The sequence below is a fragment of the Chaetodon trifascialis genome (genome assembly GCF_039877785.1).
Source record: "Chaetodon trifascialis isolate fChaTrf1 chromosome 24 unlocalized genomic scaffold, fChaTrf1.hap1 SUPER_24_unloc_1, whole genome shotgun sequence".
Lineage (NCBI taxonomy): Eukaryota > Metazoa > Chordata > Actinopteri > Chaetodontiformes > Chaetodontidae > Chaetodon > Chaetodon trifascialis.
This window is the reverse complement of record NW_027255838.1, coordinates 970,975-992,869: the sequence shown is the minus strand read 5'-3', so window position 1 is coordinate 992,869 and position 21,895 is coordinate 970,975. Positions and strand designations below refer to the sequence as shown.

At 42.6% G+C, this 21,895-nt stretch overlaps 1 protein-coding gene across 1 annotated transcript in view; it reads right to left on the bottom strand.

Moving 5' to 3' along the window:
- The window catches only part of LOC139328098 (NLR family CARD domain-containing protein 3-like), a 387,375-nt gene that overhangs the window by 102,954 nt on the left and 262,526 nt on the right, over positions 1 to 21,895 (bottom strand). The gene's annotated exons all lie outside the window — the stretch shown is intronic.

The window sequence follows — 21,895 nt, the reverse complement described above, 5'->3', positions numbered from 1 at the left end:
CATACATGTACACAGACAGTCAATCTGGTTGTATGTGAACGTGCAGGATAGCAGACCTCCACCTGCCCAGCAAGATCACGGGACTCTGCCGTTCACCTCAGGCGCACGAGGACATCGTTTGCATGAAACTGTGTCCAGGTAAGACTCATTATGGAAAAAGTACACATTTGAATAACACGCCTAAAACTCAGTGATAGTTTATGATCTATTTGTAAAATCTACGGAGAAATATAACTGTTTTTGACAGTGTGGCAGTCGCTTTCGTCCCGAAGTGAGGACTCCGACGGGACGCTGCGGGGCTCGCTGAACCCCAGTCAAAAATCCACAAATTTAAAGTCATCTCGCTTTTTCTCCAAAATCTGCGTCGGTCCGCGTGTTTTCGATCTGGGAAAGTAATCAGTAGGCTCTGTTGAGTAATTCGGCTTAAAGAATTGACCATGAGAAGGTTTTTAAAGTGTTTTTTCAGTGCTTCATCAATTGCTTATTAGATCAGGTGAATCGAACTCCGTTCGTCTGTGGCTCATCGAAGCGATGGCTTGTTGGGTGCTTCCTGACATTAACGGATCATTAATGTCGCGTCTTAGCTGACATATTTCTGTTCTATATTTGTTTTATTTTGTATGGGGCAGCAATCTCTCCACACAATTGGCTGTTCAAGCTCAATTATAGGTAGGGTTGCCACCCGTCCCGTAAAATACGGAATCGTCCTTTAATTGACAATTAAATGTTGCGTCTTAGACGCGATTTGTTCCGTGCTTCCTGACATTAACGGATCATTAATGTAGCGTCTTAGCCAGGGACGGACTGACCATCTGGCATAACGGGCATTTTCCCGGTGGGCCGACGTGCTATTTGGGCCGATAGTCGGCCACTTTTTATTTATTTGAAATATTGGTCTGACCAGCCCATAATACCAGACAGTCGATCAGCGGCCCCATCACATCGTTAAACACCAACCCCTTTCGCTTTGGTCCAGCCGGCATAAAAAAAAAAAAAAGTCTTGGATGATGTCTTTTTTTTCAAGTTCACAGGCCTTCTTTATTCAGCACTGTCTGGAAAACAGTGATAATCAGATCAATCAACCATGTCTATTATTTCTCTTTCCCTCTCCCTCATTCATGTGTCATCATCCCTGTAACACCCGCCAATGTAATAATGCCCACAAACGTAATAAACCACCAACGTTATAAAAATATGCAGCTTTTAATGTAATAATCCTGCAAACGTAAAACATTTTCCACAAACGTAACAGCCGCTGCCTGCTACAAACGTAACACGCGATTTCCCACAAATGTAATAACTGTTACGTTTGTAGAGATTTATTACGTTTGTGGGGAAGTGAAAATCTTCCCTTTATAAAAAATAAAAGCAGAAAATAAAGGACGCCTCCGCTCTCCACCTGGCTCACCTGAGCTGCCAGAGTAGCTCTGCTGTCCCCCTCTCTTTAACCAAAAACAATCACAAGCACTTTCATAATGTGATGCGTTTGTGTTTTATTGTTATTTCTGGAACAGACCGTTGCCAAGACACCGCTATGGACGCCATCTGGTCAGAGGAGCGCAGAAAAGAGGAAATGCAGATTATTTACCTCAGCCTATGTTTCATTTTTACCATCATTAAGCTGCTTGGGACTAATTGTAATGACAATTGACTTGTAAGTTGTTCCATGAAGAGTGGAGGCTCCGGGCTAAAAAGCAAAGCTGCTGAACAGAGGCTCGGACCCGGCGTCTCTCCTCTCGTGTCGGTGGCACCGCGCCCCGACAGATGTGACTACACACAAATACACACATCGTAAGATGTAATATAATAATCCACCAATCCACTGATTGAAAAGTTGAAAACAAATGAACAAGAGGAGGGTTGTAGCAGACAAGTGACGGGACTTGCAAATTCGCTAAATTATGCAATTGGCATATTAAGCGAGATAATATTGAGTTAGTTGGTTGATATGGAGAAATAAAACCGGGTTTATTTCTCCATAACAATTTGACGATAAAACAACAATAAATATCCTAAATAAAATAGGCCTAAATCTATAAAAGATCGATCATCAATTAAGCATGAAATCTTTTTTTTTCTTTAATCTACTGCTTTGGCTTTGATCTCTTTGAAGATGTGGTACTCGGAATGTTGTGAGGTCACAACATTCCACGCACCGGCTTTAAAAGCAGAGACAAACCCAGTTTAGTTATTATTAGTTTCAGCATTTCAACGGTGAATGGCGTACTTTTTGATGGTGGCAGATGACGAGCACGGATCAGTGTTGGGTCTCCAATCAACAACTTGGTGAGTAGTGAGGAGAAGTTTGGAAAGATTCAGGCTGGCTGTTTACCCATCTCCAGTTTTTATGCTAAGCTAAGCTAATCGGCTGCATACCCAAATGCCACATAGGTCAAACTATTGTAATTGCGTTTCAGTCGTGGGTTTTGATTCATATTGCAAATGAGATGCTATTTTGTATAGATACAAATTATTGCAAGGGGTTTGATTTGTAAGTGTAAACAATGAATGGGCCTCAAAGGACTACAGACCTGTGGCACTGACCTCCCACATTATGAAGACTCTGGAGAGACTTGTCATGAGAAGAGCAGGTCCAGAGTTAATCACCTGCAGGCAATGCTGACGGCTGACGTGCTGATATGCTGAGGTAAGCGTATCATCTCACTTCCTGTTTCTGGTTGCTGCCTTAGGAGTAGCGTGCGTTCGTCGCTCTTGTTCCTCTGAGTGCAATTTGCTCTGTGTTTTGTTACAGCGGCCTTTTATCCGCACTCTAAAGTAACATTAGTTCTGCTCAAGCACCCATAAGTCTGTTTATTTAGCGACCGTCAATTTTATTTGTCTACGCGCTTGTCTGCTCTGCTAGCTACACCAGCTTAGCCTAGCAGCTAGCGATGGCTTCTCTCTGTCCCTCTCCAGCTCTCTCCTGCTTGGTGTGTCACATGTATAGCTATTCCTTTCCATTCTAGCACAAACTGTCACTTAGTAATTAAATATTTAGTTTGGTCTATTTCAGGCCGCGTTCAGAACTGGGTCAGAAGGTCAAATCTTCTTTTCTGCTCCTGTTCTGCGGGAGCAGCCTCTCATGGTTTCACTTGTGTGTTGCAAGCCCCCTGTTCCGTGGTGCTACTTTCTTCTCAGTGTGGACGGCCATTGCACCGAAGTCGAGAAGAAAAGGCTTACAGCACCAGAAAAGGCTTACAGCACCTGGTATTCCCAGGCAGTCTCCCATCCAAGTACTAACCAGGCCCGACCCTGCTTAGCTTCCGAGATCGGGCGTTGTTTTTTGTTTTTTTTCTTTATTATGTAAAAAATATACAAATTATTTACACACATCATATCTTACATACTTTGCACATAGTGTACATATCAATACATCTTTTCCCATCTCCAAACACAAAAAAAAAAACAGCTGGCAAAATGTCTTATGTAACTTGACCTAATGTCTGACAAATTTAAATGCAAGGTCAATAACAGTGAGGCAGGTCATTGTACAAAATCCCCCCAACTCAGGACAGTGGTACATTTAATCCACCACATCGGCAAAGAGTCCATAAGCCGCCAACCTAAAACAAGATCACATAAAAAAAAAAAAAATTACAAAAAAAAAAAACTGCCCTAATACAATGAAAATAACTCATACAATATTCTGTGATAACAAATCTTTAATCAAAATCAAATATCAGTGTCCTATCAGCCCCAATCTCAATAAATGCACTCCCTTCCACAAATCCAGTGACAAATTCCTCCTCCCCAACATAACTAAAAATCACCATTATGTCCCTTTTTGTTATGCTCTTGAACACTCTCCACACATCCACTCTCTTCTCTTCATAATGGGCTATATTCCTCCTCAGCTTGACAGCAAACCTTGCATGGCTCTGTAGTATAATTTTTCTATTTGATACGTGAAGAATTAATATGTGAAGAATCGATATGTGAAGAATCAAGTGTAACACTGTAAGCTAATGGTAAACAATAGTAGCAGCTCTATGAAGTTTGATATGATAAGAGTAGCTCTGTGCAAGCCTGATATGATAGTAGAAAATAATTGCTGTTTGCTTAAGTGAAGGAAGAGCACATGAAAGGCCAAGATGCCAGTGCAAAGATAAGAAGGGAGGTTGCTGTGCAGTGATGATAATGAGCTGCAATGACACCATGCAGCCAACATTGTGAGGGCAGGACACCTGGACCATAAATCTTTGGTGCTTTCCATGGCCTTGCAGGTGTTTTAGCCGGTTCTGACCAGTTTCAGACCAGGATGATTGTGACCTAATATAACCCTGCGTGTCCTTACATAACCTTACTGTATTTAATCCATGTTTAACATTTGTTATAATCATGAAAGAACTAAATGGTCTTATAATCACAACTATGATTTACTGTGTGTTAACGAATAATGGTTTGGGATGATTTAATATACTTTGCTATATTTTTAAAGCATTTTCTATGTGATGTGTCCTTATGCTTACATGCAATCATGATAATAAAATGTAATTTGATGTTATTTTTAAAAAACAGAACCCATGACAATCAAAAACTAATGGTGTATAATTAGAGGAATTGAGAGGAGAAAAGAGGAGATAGCAGCCAAAAAGTACTGTAGTGTGTACTACCTTAATTTGATGTTGCATTCGTTGATAAAATGTCGGGGCACCACCTTCCTCAGCCAAGAAGGACTGCAGAAATTAACTGCTATAACGCTGATAAATATTAACGAATGAACTAACGGTAGACCAGTCTGATAACCTGAAGTGTAAATTCTGGATACAGGGATCGTAAATATTCAGTTCAAAGGGACACCGTCTAACCAGGACTTAAATCAAAATATCATTTATTAAGCAGAATTGTGGATAATGGGTAATGTACCATGAACAATAAGACAGAAGATGGGAGGTGATATGACAGAACAAACAAGAAACTTATGGCAACACAAGGGTAAATAAATTGGCGATAGTGAGAGGCAGTCTAAAAGGAGTAATGGGGACGCGAACGCGGAGTTAAGGGAAAGAACGATTAATGGAGAGAATTTGGACGAATTGACCTAATCTTAACCTCACGGACCAACTCTTATTCAAACCCACTTAGCGTGCCTACTTGGTTGCTGGCGTCCCGTTGTGCTCTGCTCCGAACTGGCTCGAAGACGTTCCAGATGTTCGTCCGCGGCTCGATCTACTTGGTGGTCTAGTGGAAGGCCCAGACCTCCAAGATGACAAACTGGTGCGGAACGGGCGTCTCTGGAAATGGTTCGGCGGTCGGTTACAGATGAGGGACGGTTCCGGATGGTTGTGAACCGGACCAAGGATCAACAGCTGGCCGCAGGGTTTGGTTCGGTTGAGTCCGTGACGGATTATTTTAGACTGATAGTACAAATTAAGAGTCTCTTCGATGGCCGGTCGAAGAAGGCTACAAAATTAGTATTACTTGCCTAATTTCACTAATGAAAACAAAACAAAACGTTTGGCTAAAAAGGAAGTTAACTTTGAAGTTTACGGCAAATTATAAGAATACGTCTTCTGAAGATTATTTACGCTACTCGGAATGGCTTGGAGTAGCTCGAAGACGAAAAACTTAAAGAGCAAAACGACTGTGCAAAACTTAAGACAAAAGTAAAGAAAGGAATTCAGCTGAGAGTAACTAGACGTGAAAGAAAACAAAGGAACAGAACAAAAGAACAAAACAAAACTAAAAATCTACTACAAATCTACTCTACTATAAAATCTACTAAATCTATTCTACTGAAACGCGCACTACACGCAGTTTTTAAAGGTCGCTCCGGGGCGTGTCGAAAGGCAGGCCATCGAATCACGGGAGACTCTTTGTGACGCGCGGTGTAATCTCGCCTCATGGAGCTGAACTAATCAAAGAATCATACGAGGGCTCATCTGCTTCTCACTATGGTCAATCACATATAATTTCAATGACCAATTTTCAATGGCATTTCAACATTGCTCACAGCATGCATTAGACACTTTCTATGGTTGGGTGAAAACATTAAATGATAATCATGGTACAGTTTTATCCTAACAGGTATAATAACTCAATGAATAACTAATACAAAAATAAAGGTAATAATAAAGAGAGGCAGATTATATTTGTCAAAAAAAATGATTATCACGATTGCGGTTACTTATCGATAACTGTACCAAGTCAAGCATATTCAATCTGACGGTTAGGAAACTCTGGATGGTAGTATAGTTTGTGGTGACAGTTCATACAACTTTTATAAAACCGTTAAAATCACAACTTAGTCATACTTTGGGTCAGAGATACGGGAAAAACATCAATGTTATGCGTACCCCGAGTCCTGTAGGTTGAAAACATGAAAAGTTAAGTTTGACATAAAATCTGGTTATCTTGGAGTGTTGAGGAAAACACACAAACGTGAGTCACTAGTTGCTTCAAGGGATGTCCGGTTTACGACCATCAGCATTTGCTGATGTCTGTGGATTCCTCTGAGGCCTGCTATTTGTCTCTTCAGGCAGTCTTGTTGTATGGAGTCCTCGGGCTATTGGGGAAGTAATTAGCATAGCGTGGGACATCCTGATTTAGAGATAGGCGCTGACCTTTTGGCTCTCTTTCTTCAGTGTGTGAGTAAAGCAGTTTACTGAACCAGACTTCCTGTCTCTCTTCGAAACCAGATTGCATTATAGGTAAACCAGACGGTCTATAATTCAATCGGTTGGCGGGTTTACACCTCCATTTCCCTTGATTATCACCAGAAAAGGAGGGAAAGAAGGGGTCAGTTAAAGGCCGGTTCTGCTACAGTACCTAATGGTGTAAAAAAAAGAGCCTAGAAAAAAGAAAAGATGCCCCAAGGGCGGGGAATACCTTCAGCAGAACTGTATAAAAGATAGAGCACTGACCATTGCAGGTCAGAGACTTCTTCAGATGTACACCCTGTGTGTTTCTGGATTTCTCTCCCTTTGCTGCCGCGGCAATAAAGTGTTTGCATCTCGGACCCTGACTCCTGCAGATCCTTTTGAGCACTTTTTCTCAGACAGCTGAATTTGACTATTTCTGGACTGTTGTGGATTGCACATCTGGCCTTCAAATTCCACAACAGCTCAACACATAGTTTAGCAAGTTCACATTGCATCCTTTCACCTTTCCAGTCATTCCACCCAACATCTGCTGATTAACTCTTTAATTTTCCCAAAATATTCCCCCAGCTCACCACATTCAACAAACTCGTGCATACATGTTTCTACTGCCACACTGCACACATCACATTCCCTCTTCACATTCGCATCAAACTTACTGATTATTAAATTATTAAACACTCTGTTGTGACGCAGAAGAAAATCTAAATTTTCACATTCACTACTGTTCCACTTCACTCTCAGATTCTCCCAAATTTTCTTTACATCCATATCAACCATTACCCTCTCCCATACTTTCTCTGCAGCCGGTCTCCTCACTTCTCTCCCCCTTAGGCATCTATACATCACTCTTGTTTTCACACTCATCAGACTCACTCTCCTCTCGCCTTCCCCCACATACAGTTCCATTTCACCTCCTTCCTCCACCACAGCCTCTCTCCCAATCATACTGAGCCATTCTCGCGGCATCCCATCCTTAATCTTTTCCATCACCCCTTCAGCCGTGCCCAACCACATATCATCACCCTTTTCCCTCACCTCATCTACCAGCACCTGAGCCCTCATAAACCCTGGTACGTACTCATAAACTAAATCCCTCACCAGCCTAAACCCTGCTCTCCATAACACCCTGTTATATATTGTGTTCCCTTCAGATGTGATTTTGGGATTTAGGAACACTGGTTGCTTCCACACCTGTTTCACATTCTTACAGTCATACTGCACACATTTCACAAACTCTCCCCAGGCTCCCAGTACTTCTTTGTAAAACTCAGACACTCCACTCAACATTCCTTTCTTCAGCTCCATAAACACTCCACTCTCACCACATCCGCCACATTTGTTAATTGCCTCCTCTAAAAAAATCTTCCATATGTGATCTCTTCTATTCTTTAATAACCTCACCATCATTTTCACCCTCAGTGCTTTCTTTTTCTTTTCTACATTAATCAGTTTCAACCCTCCATCCTTATACTCATTTTCCAACACCTCTCTAGCTATCCTGACTCCCCTCCCACCCCACAAGAACTCACTCACCATTTTCTCCACCTCCTTCACCACCCTCTCAGGCACATCTAGCACATTCATCACATACACAAGCTTACTCATTATCAGTGCATTCACAACCACCACCTTGCCTTTCAGCTTCAGCCCTCTAAGCTTCCAAAACCCTAACGTCTTCCTAATGCCATTCACTATCCCCTCAAACTGCATATCTCTCCCTTCTCTGTCCTCTATCCCCAAATTCACTCCCAACACCCTGAAATAGTCCTTCTTCTCTTTTAGTCCTATCTCCACCCTCCCTTCTCTCCCTCCACCTATATACATGATTTCTGACTTTTCTACATTTAGTTTTGCCCCTGATGCTCTCCCATACATCTCTACACTCTTCAATAGCTCCACCACACTTTCCTTATCTCTGACTGTAACCGTCGTGTCATCTGCGTATTGATATAACAAACTCACCCGTCCTCCTGGTAACTCTATGCCCTTGATGTTGTCATTACCCGCCAGCAGCGCCGCCAGCGGCTCTGCCGATAAAGAGTACAGCAGAGCTGACAACGGACACCCCTGCCTCACCGACCTCTCTAACCTGAATGTGTCTGTGACTAACCCATTTATTTTAACACAACTAACTGCCCTATCATACATCCTTCTAATCCACCCGACCAACCTATGCCCAAAACCCGCTTTTCCTAACACCCCGTATAAATATCCATGATCTACCCTGTCAAATGCCTTATTTAAGTCTAAGCTTACAACTATCCCTCCTCCATCCCTCTTCATATAATCTATTATGTCCCTTATGCTACATATTGTGTCCGCTATGTCCCTACCTGGTATACTATAAGCCTGTGTGCATCCCACCACCGTCCCTATGACCCTCTTTATCCTGTTAGCTAACACTCTTGCTAGTATTTTATAATCACTATTCAACATACTAATTGGTCTATAGTTTTCTAATCTATCCCTACTCCCTTTTTTATGTATAATACTAACTACTGCTGTCACCATACTAACCGGCATTTCATTTTTCTCTTCAATCCATCTAAACAATCTATCCAACACTGGTAATAATTCTACTTTAAATTCTATGTAAAATTCGCCTATTAAGCCATCTAACCCTGGACTCTTGTTCCTTCCTAATCCACCTATCGCTGCCTCGATTTCTCCCGTCCCTATTTCTCCCTCACACATCTCCCTGTCCTCCTCACTGATCCTAGCTTTCATCTTATCCAATACCTGTCTCTTGCTCTCTTCCTCTACCTCCTCTTTCCTAAATAACTCCCTGTAAAAACTCTCTATTCTCTCAACTATCCCCACAAAATCTGTGATCTTCTCTCCATCCTTACCCTCCACCTGTTCTAAATAGCACTTCTTCTGCTTTGCCCTTTCTAACCCCAAGAAGAACCCTGTACATTTCTCTCCCTCGATCACATTTCTCGCTCTGCTTCTAACTATGGCTCCCTGGCACCTCTTCTGTTCTATCTCCTTCAGCTCATCTTTAATTCTAATATATTCTCCCAAATCGCGACCTTCCTCCTTATCTGCCTTCTCTGCCTCCTTAGCTAACTCTTCTCTTAACCTTCTCTCTCTCTCTCTCTCCACCCTATTCCTCCCTCTGCTGTATCCTATGCTCAATTTCTTTATCTCTTCCTTTACACTCTCCCACCACGTCCCTGTATCCTCCTCATACATACGCTCATTCTTCCTCCTCATTATACATTCTCTCACTTTATTTTTGTACTTTTCATCTTTCAACAATCCACCATTCAAACACCACACACCCCCACCTTTCCTCTTAAAACCTTGACCTAAACTAAAGCCCACCACCATGTGATCGCTCAGTGCAGTAACCTTATAATCTAGCCTCCCGATCATATCAGCTGTTCCCTTTGTGCACAATACTAAATCAATCCTGCTCTGTTTTAACACCCCCTTCACCACCTGTCTTCTTGAAAAACACCTCCCTTCTGGATTCCTCTCTCTCCACACATCAATCAGCCCATTCACCCTCATAACTTCTTCCAAAGCCCTCCTGGATGAATCATTTTTAAAACAAACGCTTGCAGACGCATCCAACCTTCCACGCCACACATTAAAGTCACCCACTACCAAACAGTTCTCATCACACAACCCTCCCAGTGCCTCAAAAAAACTCCTCCTTTCTTTCTCCTCATTTGGTGCATACACATTCAACAGTCTGAACTCTTTACTCATATACTCAAAATTAATCCCTATCACTCTTCCATTCCCATCATCCACACACTCTCTGACGTTCTCAACCACTCCCCTTTTCACTAAAATTGCCACCCCCCTGGATTTTACACTCCCATTATTCACATACATCTCTCCCATCCATTCCTTCTCAATCTCTCTCATACATCCATCATCCCAGTGTGTTTCCTGTAAACATATGATGTCTGCCTCACACACCAGCAAGGTCTGCTGTCTCCTGTTGCTGTCTCTCAGCCCATTAGCATTGAGAGAAGAGATGCTAATCATAAAGGGAAAAAAAAAAAAAATCCAGAAAAGAATTTCAAACATCATCATCACACTTTTTTTTTAACTTTACCTTGTCTTTTATCTTTCCTCCCCAGCGGTCTTTTCCTGTTATCAGCCACCTCATCCATATCATCCCCCTCACTCCCTGTTATGTCAGAAACTTCCCACACCCACCCTCGTCCCCCTTCCTCAGTGTTCTCCCGTGACCCCCTATTTCCCCCTTTATTTCCCCTCTTAGTCCCACCATTGTTCCCTCCATTCTCCCCCCCTCGTCTCCTTCTTTCCATCATTTCACCTCTCTCCTCTCCTCCGTCCAGCTCTTTCACCACACCATCCATGCTGCTACCGATCTCTTCCATTTCCATCTGTCCTCCAGCTCCCATCGGTGTCTCCTCCACTATCCTTTCGTCCTCTTCTTCTCCATCCTGCACTCCGTCCTCCTTCTCCTGGTCTCCGCTGCCACCTCCTCCCACATCGCTCTCCTCCGCTCCAGTCTGCTCACCGTCTTCTCCCTCATTGTTCGGCTCGGCTCCAGCGTCCTCACGTCCACCTCCTTCAGCCTGCCGCCCCCCCTCCTCTTCATCGGGCGTCTCTTCGCTCCCTCTCTCACATCCTCTCTGCTGCTCATCCCTGTCGCACTCCCTTGCATAGTGTCCTTGTTTCCCACATCTTCTGCACAAAAAGTCTGGACACTCCCGCAGAATGTGTCCAGGTTGTAGACACATCCTACACACCTTCTGTTGACGGTCATGTATCACCCTAAAAAACTGTGCACCTGTCTCCGTGTGAAAGCGTGTTGAATATGGCAGTGATTTAACTGTGTCTGTGAACTGCACCTTAACATAACGTGTCCCCTCCACCACTCTTGTCCCTGGCCACATCCTCCTCCTGATGGGCGAAACTGCCTTCACCCCCCAGTCCAACAGTTTTTGATGTATTTCCTGGTCTGTGATATATACTGGCAGCCCTATGAACGAAACCACCATTTCATTGTTTGTGAGTTCCTTTGCCATCACCCTTGTGCTCTTAATTTTAAATCCATCCAGCAGTCTGTCTTTCCCGTGTTGTTGATTCATAGTTATTTCATATTTGTTGATTCCTGTGTATCTGCAACCCTCTACCAGTCCACAAATGTCCTGTGTAGCTCTTAATAATTCCATTAGTGTGATTTTGTCCTCACCGATCAGCTCCACCACAACTGTCAGCTCCTTACTGTAGCGTGGCTCCGTTGCTTTATGTTGTTCCTTGTTTCGTGTGTCCATGTTGTCTTTCAGACTTTCCTTCTGCGTCCCCTCCGTCTCTGCTCTCTTTTCCTTCAGTTCCTCCGCTCTCTCACGCTCCAGTCTTTCGTCTCCTTTGTTTGTGTCACCATCCATTCTCCTTTCAGTGCCGTTCTTCAGTTCTTTGTTCAAAACCATGCGGTCTCTCAGGGACATTTACCGCAAAAAAAGCACAAAATGAAAACTCCCCCCCGAACAGCAAAGGCTGCAGGGGGGTAAAAAATCTTCCGAAATGAAACTTATCAAAGAAATTGATAAGGAAAACTGCTCAAACACTCAGAAACTTTCACTCTGTCACGCTTCACTCCACCTGCTCTGTCGCACCTGATTGCAATCAAGGCTCGTTGTCAGGCTGGTATGGCCGTAAGCCACAAAGGCTGATGCGCACAAGCTTTTTATACATGTGCCCTCGCTATGTACACTCTGGGGTGTGAGGGCTCGCTCCTTTCACGTCTTTCCAAATGTCGAGGCCGCTTTTATTCTTCGCTCCAACAAATCTGATTTCCAACGGAGACAAGTCAATCAATGGATATACTTTTCTTTGCACACACGGGCCTGATGGAGCAAAGTTCAATGTGCCCCCTAACCAACAGCTTACACGTGCTTCTTTGGGAGAAATTTGTTATCACCAGCATGAGCCATCCTTGCCAAGGCAATATTATTTGTCATACTCTTTTTGTATGATATCATGTAGACACATATGTTGTTGATTTCCTTTGTATGCTGTTTTATTGTCTGTTGGGATGCGTGGATTCACCTCTGCCCTTCTTGAGGAGGATACAGAGAGCTGGGGGGTATTCCAGGTCGGAGGTTCAACAAACTCTGAGTTTATCTCTGAACTCTGAGTTGACTTACTGTGAGATGGGAAACTCTGAGTATCCGGTTCCAGAACAGCTGATCTGAGTTAGTTCAATCAACTCTGAATATGTTAACCTTGAGTTGTGCGCGTGCATAACCACTATAAAAAGCCATCATCAATAGAGCCCCGATACCACGAGTCACCATGACAACTGAAAAAAAAAAACAAAGAAAAAAGAAAGAAAGATCAAGTTATTTTACCCCGATGGAGTTGGAGGTCTTATTGCAGGCCTATGTGGAGTATGAGCACATATTTCGGCGTAAATATATCACCGCTGCAGCAGCGAAGGAGAGAGAAACGGCATGGGAGAAAACTGCTACCCGAGACAACGTGTAAGTTTGAATGTACTATTCCATTGACTTAACATTTAACCGTACTTAAGATCGTAGCATACAGTTATGAATGTAAGTAGGAATAAAATCTGATTTTCATTTAGGTGCAATCCAACAGGGGAGAAAGAATCAGCGAAAAATGAAATATAAAAACATCATTCAAAAAGGTAAGGCATATTTTGCTAGGCTATGATTGTACCTCCCTTTGATTTTAATTTTATTTTTTTAATTGACTTAGGCTATTAAACAAAGTGAATATTAATTCATTGGCGACTTCAAGTAGTAATTTAAACCCCTAACAACATGTTGTTTTAACATGTCATCTCACTTAATATCCCACTTAGTAGATTAACACTTGATACAATGTTTACACATTTTTATTTTATAGGTATTGAGGTCATTTAAAATGTGACGATGTGTCCACGAACACTCAATAAAATACTAATTAAAAAAAAAAAGTTTAACATTTGAGTTCTGCTCAGCCAACAGAGAGATGGCAGAGGCCCGAAAAATGGGTGGAGGACCACCTCAACCACCAAAGTATTCTGAAACAGTATATTTTCCTTCATCACAGGAGGATGATGATGATGATGATGAAACACTGTCTGCTGCCACAGGGAGCAATCCAGAGAGGCCTACTGAAGTGTGTCTTAATATTATGTAGAGCTACTGGCAGTGCTCTGCCCATTCACATTCCTTTACATTCTGGAGTGGAATGTGGAGTTGGACATGTACACTGAAGTGATGAGCATAGATAATGGACAAACAACTAGCACATTCTTGTCCTTCAACAGAACGACTGGGCATCAGCAGGAGGAGCGTCCATCAACTTCCACAGAGCGGCTTGACACAGTCAGATTTTTGGTCAATACCATGTTAAATCTGTATGTAGAACTGTAGGATTTAAATGTCATCCATAAGTTTCCCAGTTACCAGTGAAGGAGTTGTATAGAGTCGACCTCATGAAGAGTATAGAGAAAAGTGAAAAGGAAATGGTCTATTTGGATCGGCAGATTAGAAAAACAGACCTTGAAATTCTATTACTGGAACTCCAGTTGAGGTGGATGCACTTCACAGGTGAAATATGTTAATGGATGGAACTATATTACAAATCCTGACTGCTGCTTTTGTACTTTTAGGGAATAAAGAAGACCAAACCACATGTGAATTTGTCATTATTTGACTGTTTTAATCAAAAGTAGTTTCTGCTGTTTAGGTCCCTTACAGCCCTTCCATCCTGGACGTCTGCAGGGTGGATGGGATGGTCATCCTCAGGGTCATTCATTTGTACAGCAGGGTGTTGCTCTCCTCTAATAGTTGCAATATTATGGAGAACAACACATGCCACAATGATGTCACATGCCCTCTCTGGGATGACCCTGAGCTAACACAGGCACTGGAACCTGGATTTGAGTATGCCTATGGCCATCTCAACCCAGGCTCTAGTCCTGCAGTGGGCCACATTAAAACGTTGTTGGGGCCCCGGCTCAGGGTCAGGGTAAGGGGTCAACAGAGTGGGCTGACATGGATAGCCTCAACCCCCCAGTATCAAGCACTCCTGTAATTATAGAGGACACATTTGAGTGTATTAAAAAGGGAGACAAAGAACATTTGTACAAGTTTTAGCTTCCTTACCTCGTGCAAATCTGTTGCTCAGACTACACTCCCAGTAGATCCAGGGGTCATGTACAGAGCTAGGCCACCTGGCTTCTACATTGGTAATGATGTAAGCTGCATCACATATGATCTTCACAGTGCAGAGAATGACATGTGTTACAGTGTATTGTAATGTATACATTTTCATGTACAAAATTTTTAAGATGGTAGGTCATAAACCTGGACATTGATGCTCTGAAAGGATTTTCTATTCACATAGTGCCCTTTGTGTTCTGCAGGTGCTGTAATGGGAATTTGTGTCCCATCTATGCATCCTATCACATTTGGAAGCCCTGCAAAATACCAGCTAATTAAGCTACTGAACCCACTCTGAGGTCGCAGCAGAATGTATATCATAATTTAAAATAAAAGAATATATGATTTCTACATCAGTCACCAGTCTCTACCATCATTGCTACCATCATAGGCGTTTCAGTGCGAGGTCACTTTCCTCACAGCTCTACACACTGTTGCCTTTCCGAAGTGCTCTGCATCCTCAATATTGTACAAAAAACTACCGTTTGCAAAAAGAAAAACGTAGCACTATGTGTAAAATTTGCTGTGATGTGAGCGCATGTCCGCGATGTGTGAGGTTGGTGATGTACGGCCGGAGAATGTTATCCAGATAAATTATACCGTTTGATGAAAAGCGGTAGCGTTTGAACAGATATTCCTCTGGAAATGACAGGACACCTAAACTCAGTCGGAAGATTCTCTCGTGACGTAAAGCGTTTCGAATCAGTTGGGCTTCGATATCAATCGGATTGGGAATGAACGGGCAATCCATGTCTAACAGCTTTCTTCATGTGGAGACAGGTAGAAACTCAGGGTTTCTTAAAGTAAACCTGCCAGCGAGCAGGTTATGTTCACAGAATCTGTTACCATGGTGACTGACTCAGAGTTTCAGTTACCTCTCTTTCTGGAACAGAAAACTCAGAGTTTCCTTCATCTCAGGCTTAACTTACTCTGAGTTTTCACATAACCCACTTTCTGGAATACCCCCCGGGTCTGATGACGTTTGCACAGCTGTATTAGCTGTCAAAGGGACTGCAGCTGAACGCACATAGAAGCCTTTATTTAAGAACAATTTCTAAAAACACACAGTAGTCTTTAATTTTGTAATTTGCTTTAAATATGCGAATCATTTAAACTTTCTTTTAAATAATCTAATATATGTATGGGTTTGTGTTGTTTGACGATCACTCAAAAAATAAAAATAAAAGAAAGAAAAAAAGCTGCTCTGTGTGATGCCACAAGTATTCGTAGTTAAAGTCACCTTTATATCCTAAAGTGCCAGATATATCGAGCACAGACTGACGGTGCGTGATATTGCGTTTCATACGACACGCCCCTTAAATAATAGCCTACTTCCGCGTAGGCTACACCGGTGTATCCTCACTCTGATCTCCTTCAGAAGCCTCCTCTCTCCTCGCTCCTCGTCTCCTTCAGGTACATTTAAGCAATTGGAAGATCCTTCATCATGACGGAGGGGAAACGACTTCCGGGTCGACGAAGGAGCGAGGAGACGAGGAGGCACAATTCAACGTAATGAAAGGCACCCAGAGAATCCTCCAGAGCAGGCATGTCCAAACTATTCCACAAAGGGCCGTGTGGCTGCAGGTTATTCCTCCAACCAATCAAGAGGATGCAGTCTGACCAATCAGCTGTCTGCAGACTGAGATCAGCTGATGAAATGAGTCAAGTCTGGTGTGCTGCTGCTTGGTTGGAAAGAAAACCTTCAGCCACTCGGCCCTTTGTGCAATAGTTTGGACATGCCTGCTGTAGAGCCAGCTCCTGAGAGATTTATGAATGATAGAAATCAAGCAGCTGCACAAACAAAAACACACATCGACAGCACATCCATGGTCTGAAAAGTGCGCCCCCTAATTCGGGGGCACTGAACACACCAGTCTTGCTCCCATGTCCCAAGTTCATTTCTTGGTGTGTGCTTCGTCCTTGAACCTTAACTGTTATTAGTGATCCAGTGCTTTTGCCCTGAACACAGCAGGGGCTTCGCCCAAGACGCGAAAAACGCACGAAAAAATCCCATAAGAAATGAATGGGACGAGCCGAAAAATGCAACAAAATCTCCCCTTTTTCAACGGACTACTGCTCCGGCATACTTTCACCTAGAGACTCCATTCCAACTTTTAAACGTAGACACAAGTCTTGTCTATTAGTGTATTAAATTTCGTTTTGATAGGTTGTAGAGTTTTTGAGCAGTTGCCATTCAATGACCGTGAGCGTTTTGGGAGAAATTGTGAGTTTATAATGGGTGTGTATTGCACGGAATGTTCACGCTAGAGTGGAGGGGATTAACTGCCAGAGTGGAGAGAAGCTCTGAAAATTGTCTGAAACTTTTTCTTTCCACGCTCCTCCAAAGCACAAATTTCGATCTAGGCATGTGAAAATTTCCAGAGTTGTAGTGCTGCTTGCGCTGATTCTCACAATGTGCCTGGCTAAGAGATAGGACTTACGGTTTTTGATATATGAGCCTCTGAGTGAGGAGAGTACCTCTGACCTTGCCCATAAGGTCCAATACAAATCAAAAACAGGAGAAACAGAAACCAACCATGTTTTTAACTGCTGTAAAATCCACATTTCTGACCCCAGCAGAAAAAGAAAGTGATCAGTGTATACAGCAAAGCCTTGTAGCTCTGATGGTGAAGAAATTTTGGCAATAGGGCTTTCAGTCTTCATGTAAGAAGCGTTTGTTTGAGGGATGCGCAGAGGCTAAATTCAGACGTTTCTGTCTCTGCTCCTCATTGCCTCCGATACAATGCATGTGTGTCTGCACCTGTGTCTGAGTGGGTGACATCATTGATCAGGCCACCTCAAGTTGCTGTGGCAACCTCAGCACTCCTCTCCCACACACACATATGTAGTTTCAGCTGCAGCTATGCAGTGGCTTGACAAAGAGCCACAGCCTAACCTATTACTGGTGAGTTGTAAATGTTAGTGAGGTAATGAATGATGTTGCCCTGTTAGCATTAGCCACAATGCTAACATGCTAACATTGGCTAAAGTGATTGTTAAAGTCATTCTAATAATGGTTCAGATGTTTTTAACGTGTCATTTGACATGCTAATGTTAGCTTAGCATGCTAATGCTAATATGCTAACTTTGGTTAAAACGATTGTTAAAGGCATTCTAATGATGGTTCATATGTTTTTATAGTGTTATTTGACATGCTAATGTTAGCTTAGCATTAGCAGCTGTTCGTATTGTCCGGCGGTAGCCCCCATGGCCCTTTCAAAATTTCCCAGGGGGAAATTGTCTAGTTATTATTATTATTATTAGAATTTTTATTAGGAGATCAATGTCATTAAAAAGTAAATACTAAAAATAGGATCTGCACTACTGCAATATTGCACATTGTGCTTATTGTTTACATGTACTTATCACCCAAAACTGCACACATTTTTCATGTAAATGTCTGTTTATGTTCTGCTTATTTATATTGTATTTTATTCCTGTCTGTATTTTTTGCTACTTTCTTGTATACATTTGTGAATATCTTTTGACAGGAAGAGACTTGAAACCAAGATGTTCCCACCTACCGTTCCAGAGATATGGCCAAAATAATGGCTTGTGGGGGGTCGCATCTCCGGAACCCCACCTTGCACGATGATGAGGTTGGTGAGGCCCCTATTATTATTATTATTATAATTATAATTATTAAAATAACGTTGAAAATGCCAACGACAGAGAAGAGACAGATTTGACAGGTGAGGGGATAAAACAGACAGAAAGAGGGGGGGTCTCTTTGTCTGTCACGGCACATACAGCTGCTTAATCCTGTGTGTTTGCCTGATTTCTATCATTCATAAATCTCTTCGGAGCTGGCTCCAGAGGACCGGCTGAGTGTGCCCAGCCTTATCATTTGCCTCCATCTAGTGGCCAACAGTGCAAACGACAGCCTCAGTCGCAAAAGCAGGATAGGCCAAAACGCTGAGCATCTGTCTGTCATTCTCTCTCTCTCTCTCTCTCTCTCTCTCTCTCTCTCTCTCTCTCTCTCCCCCCCCACCTTTTATATGTGCAATTGAACAATAACTGATGTAAAGTCAGTGAAGTCTCCCTTTAAGTTATTTAAATCACATAGATCTGCATATATCAACTCATTTCAAGTAAATCTGACTAATTAAGGCAAACAGTAAGCAGCTTTAAATAAAGAAACAAGTCTTTGAAATTGTTGGCATATTATTAAATGAATCTGTCCATGCTGTGAAACTGCACACAGAAAAATGAAAATGAAGGAATGAAAGAGCTGAAATTAAGTAATAAGATATTTTTTTGGTCCACCCTCCTCAGATAAGGAAATTAGTAGATAACACACTCAGACTGCATAAACTGACCATGTAGTGTACAACATAACAAAGTGAATAAGCAAATCTAAAATGACACATATTACTGTGAGCTGCATGGAAAGAATTTCCTTTCAGAAACCTAATCATACATTTTGTAGGGGAACTAACTTAATCTGATGTTGCATTCGTTGATAAAATGACGGGCATTTTAGGACAGCATGCCAGACGACATTGACGCAGCGGTGGAGAAGGCCGAGAAGGACGTCCATGAACTTGTGGTGTCCGGCAGAGTGTTCCCCTACGTGCTGCTTCACCAGATTATCCACTCAGCAGGTTGGTGGGAGAACTTTTCACTCTTTCTTTTCAACCATCACTTCTTGTTTACTCTCTGAAATGTATTACATTTTTAAGTTGCTTTGCATAACATTGTCTAAATTATGTTTTCATTTTTATTTTTTTAATTCAAAGGCTGACTGAGGACCTGCAGCGTCGTCGTCACATGGCGGTGACCGGCATCCCTCCACCACTCCCCAATGCCAGTGTTACAGCAAGACCATCAACCACAGAGACGTCAGAGCGTGCAGCTCCTGAGGCTGGCGAGAGTGAGGCGTCGGACAACGCTTCTGTCAGCAGTGGCGAGTGCTTTCACTTGTGAGTATCAGCTTCAGCACGTCTCAGTTTGACTAAATTATCTGTTCATCTCATGCAGGGCTCTCAGCCTTCCAGCCTTCAGTATTTCAGGGTAGCATGATCTGATTTGTTCATTTCAAAGCTTCTGATTTCTATCAAACTACTGTTGAATTCTGTTTGCATTCAGTTGTTTTTGAAAGGCCTGCAGCCAACCTCTATTCATGGTTTCACCTGTCCTCCTGTGTTTCTGCTAAACCCGCTTTATTCAAACATGTTGTACATCATTTTAAAGCTTTGATTCTCTCTTCTCCAACAAGTATCAGCTTTCCATCCTAACACAAACTGGCTACTGTTAATCAAAGATTTAGTGTGGTCAATGTCAGGCAGCTGTCAGAGCTAGGTCAGAGGTCAAACTTCTTTCACTTACAATGTTTGAACAGTGCTTCTAATGTGTTTCAACATGTTTAGGCATTTCCAGGAATGTGTTTAATTCATTGTAACTTGGAAATGACTTTATTTGCATGAAATGACAAACATTCACAACCTCACTCAGTCTGGGAATCATCAGCACCGGTGATGCACTTCTCAGCTTGAGTAAATCAGCTGTTAGTCTCAGGCAGGGCTCTCAGCCTTCCAGCCTTCAGTGTTTCAGGCTCGCAAGATCTGATTAACTGGAGTAATTCCCCATTTTAAAGCTTAGCTTTCCAACCTAGCACACACTTTTATAACAACACGCTTTTCCCACATTGCAGTGTCCAGGGTGTGCAGTGGACGATCCCAAACAGGAAGCTCATGGCACAGAGGGCCTTTATCAGAAGCACTCTGTGGACCAAGGTTGGTAGCATTTTTTTCGGGTTTTTTTCTCCATATAATATCAACACTTGTAATGTGGCCATAACCCATCTACAACGCCTCCAATGACCTGAACCATCTGCACTCGGAGTAAGCAAACCACCATGATTCAGTTCATCTCCAATATGCCCTTGGTACCCCGGTGAGAAGTCCTTATAAATGTTTAATGTTTAATGTTTAAACTCTCATTTTAGATACAAGATTGAGCCAGTGACCGGCCAGGTGGCACGGTGAGTCTTTGAGACGGCCACCAAGACTCTGACTGACTCAGACAAGTCTCTGGTGGCTGACAACCTGACACACTCCATCGTGACACACAATTAATACAATCAACAATTTGTAAACGTCAAATCTTATACCCTTCTTATAACAACCTTAATTCTTTTCTTTTTTTTTGTCGTAGTGCTGAGTCTGCTGAAGAGGGTACCAGTGGTGGTGCTGGTCGTGTCCGTGGCACTGCTCGCACTGTTGGAAATGTGCAGATAGATGTCCAAGCAGCGTACGACAGACTGCTGGAAAATCACCCGGTGACTCAGGATCGGGAATGGAATGGAAGCCCTCAGGAGCTGAGGACACGGCCATGGACTCTAATCAGATCCAGAAGTTGACGAGATCGCAGAAGTGGAGAGTTAAGAGTCGCTTAAATTTTGGACTGCCACCTTCAGGTCGAAATTGAACTTAATACTTAATCTTAAAAATACATAGTTGCAATTATCTCGAAAGTTTATTTTCCTTTATAACAGCGGCAATAAGTTTAACTCATAATACATGTAACAAACCCAACAAACCAAATTGCTCATCACCTCAAAACCACATGCACATAGACACAGTCGAAAAACTGTTTGCTTTCCAAATCAGCAACACCTGTGTTTTGGTTTCCCTAGGTGAAAAAGCTGACCTGGCCTGACCTGAGGTCACCTGAGCCCTATTTTTACATATTTAGGGTTCGAAATGACCAGCAGGGACAAAATGTTTTGGAATTGGTCCAGTAGATGGCCTCAGCCACCAGCATCTATTTGTCCAGTCTATCTGAAGGACAGCGGATACTTGTGTATCTCTTGCCAGAAGAGATGTGAGACACAACGTCTTAACTCTCTGGACGATCTTGTTCACTTTGAAAGGCTAAAATATCCACCGCTGAGACTTCTGCCTGGAAAGTGGAGACTTACATGATGTTGATGAATACAGATCTGAGGATCTGGACTCACCTGAAGACTCCTCCATGGCTCCCACAAACCGTCAGAAACCAAAGTCCACCTGCAACCGTCTCCACCATCCAACACTCAATATATAAAGTCAGCACATTGTGCATTAAACCAGCTTTGATGTAAGACATCATAAGAGAAATGATCTTTCATTTCATGTCATTTCCATT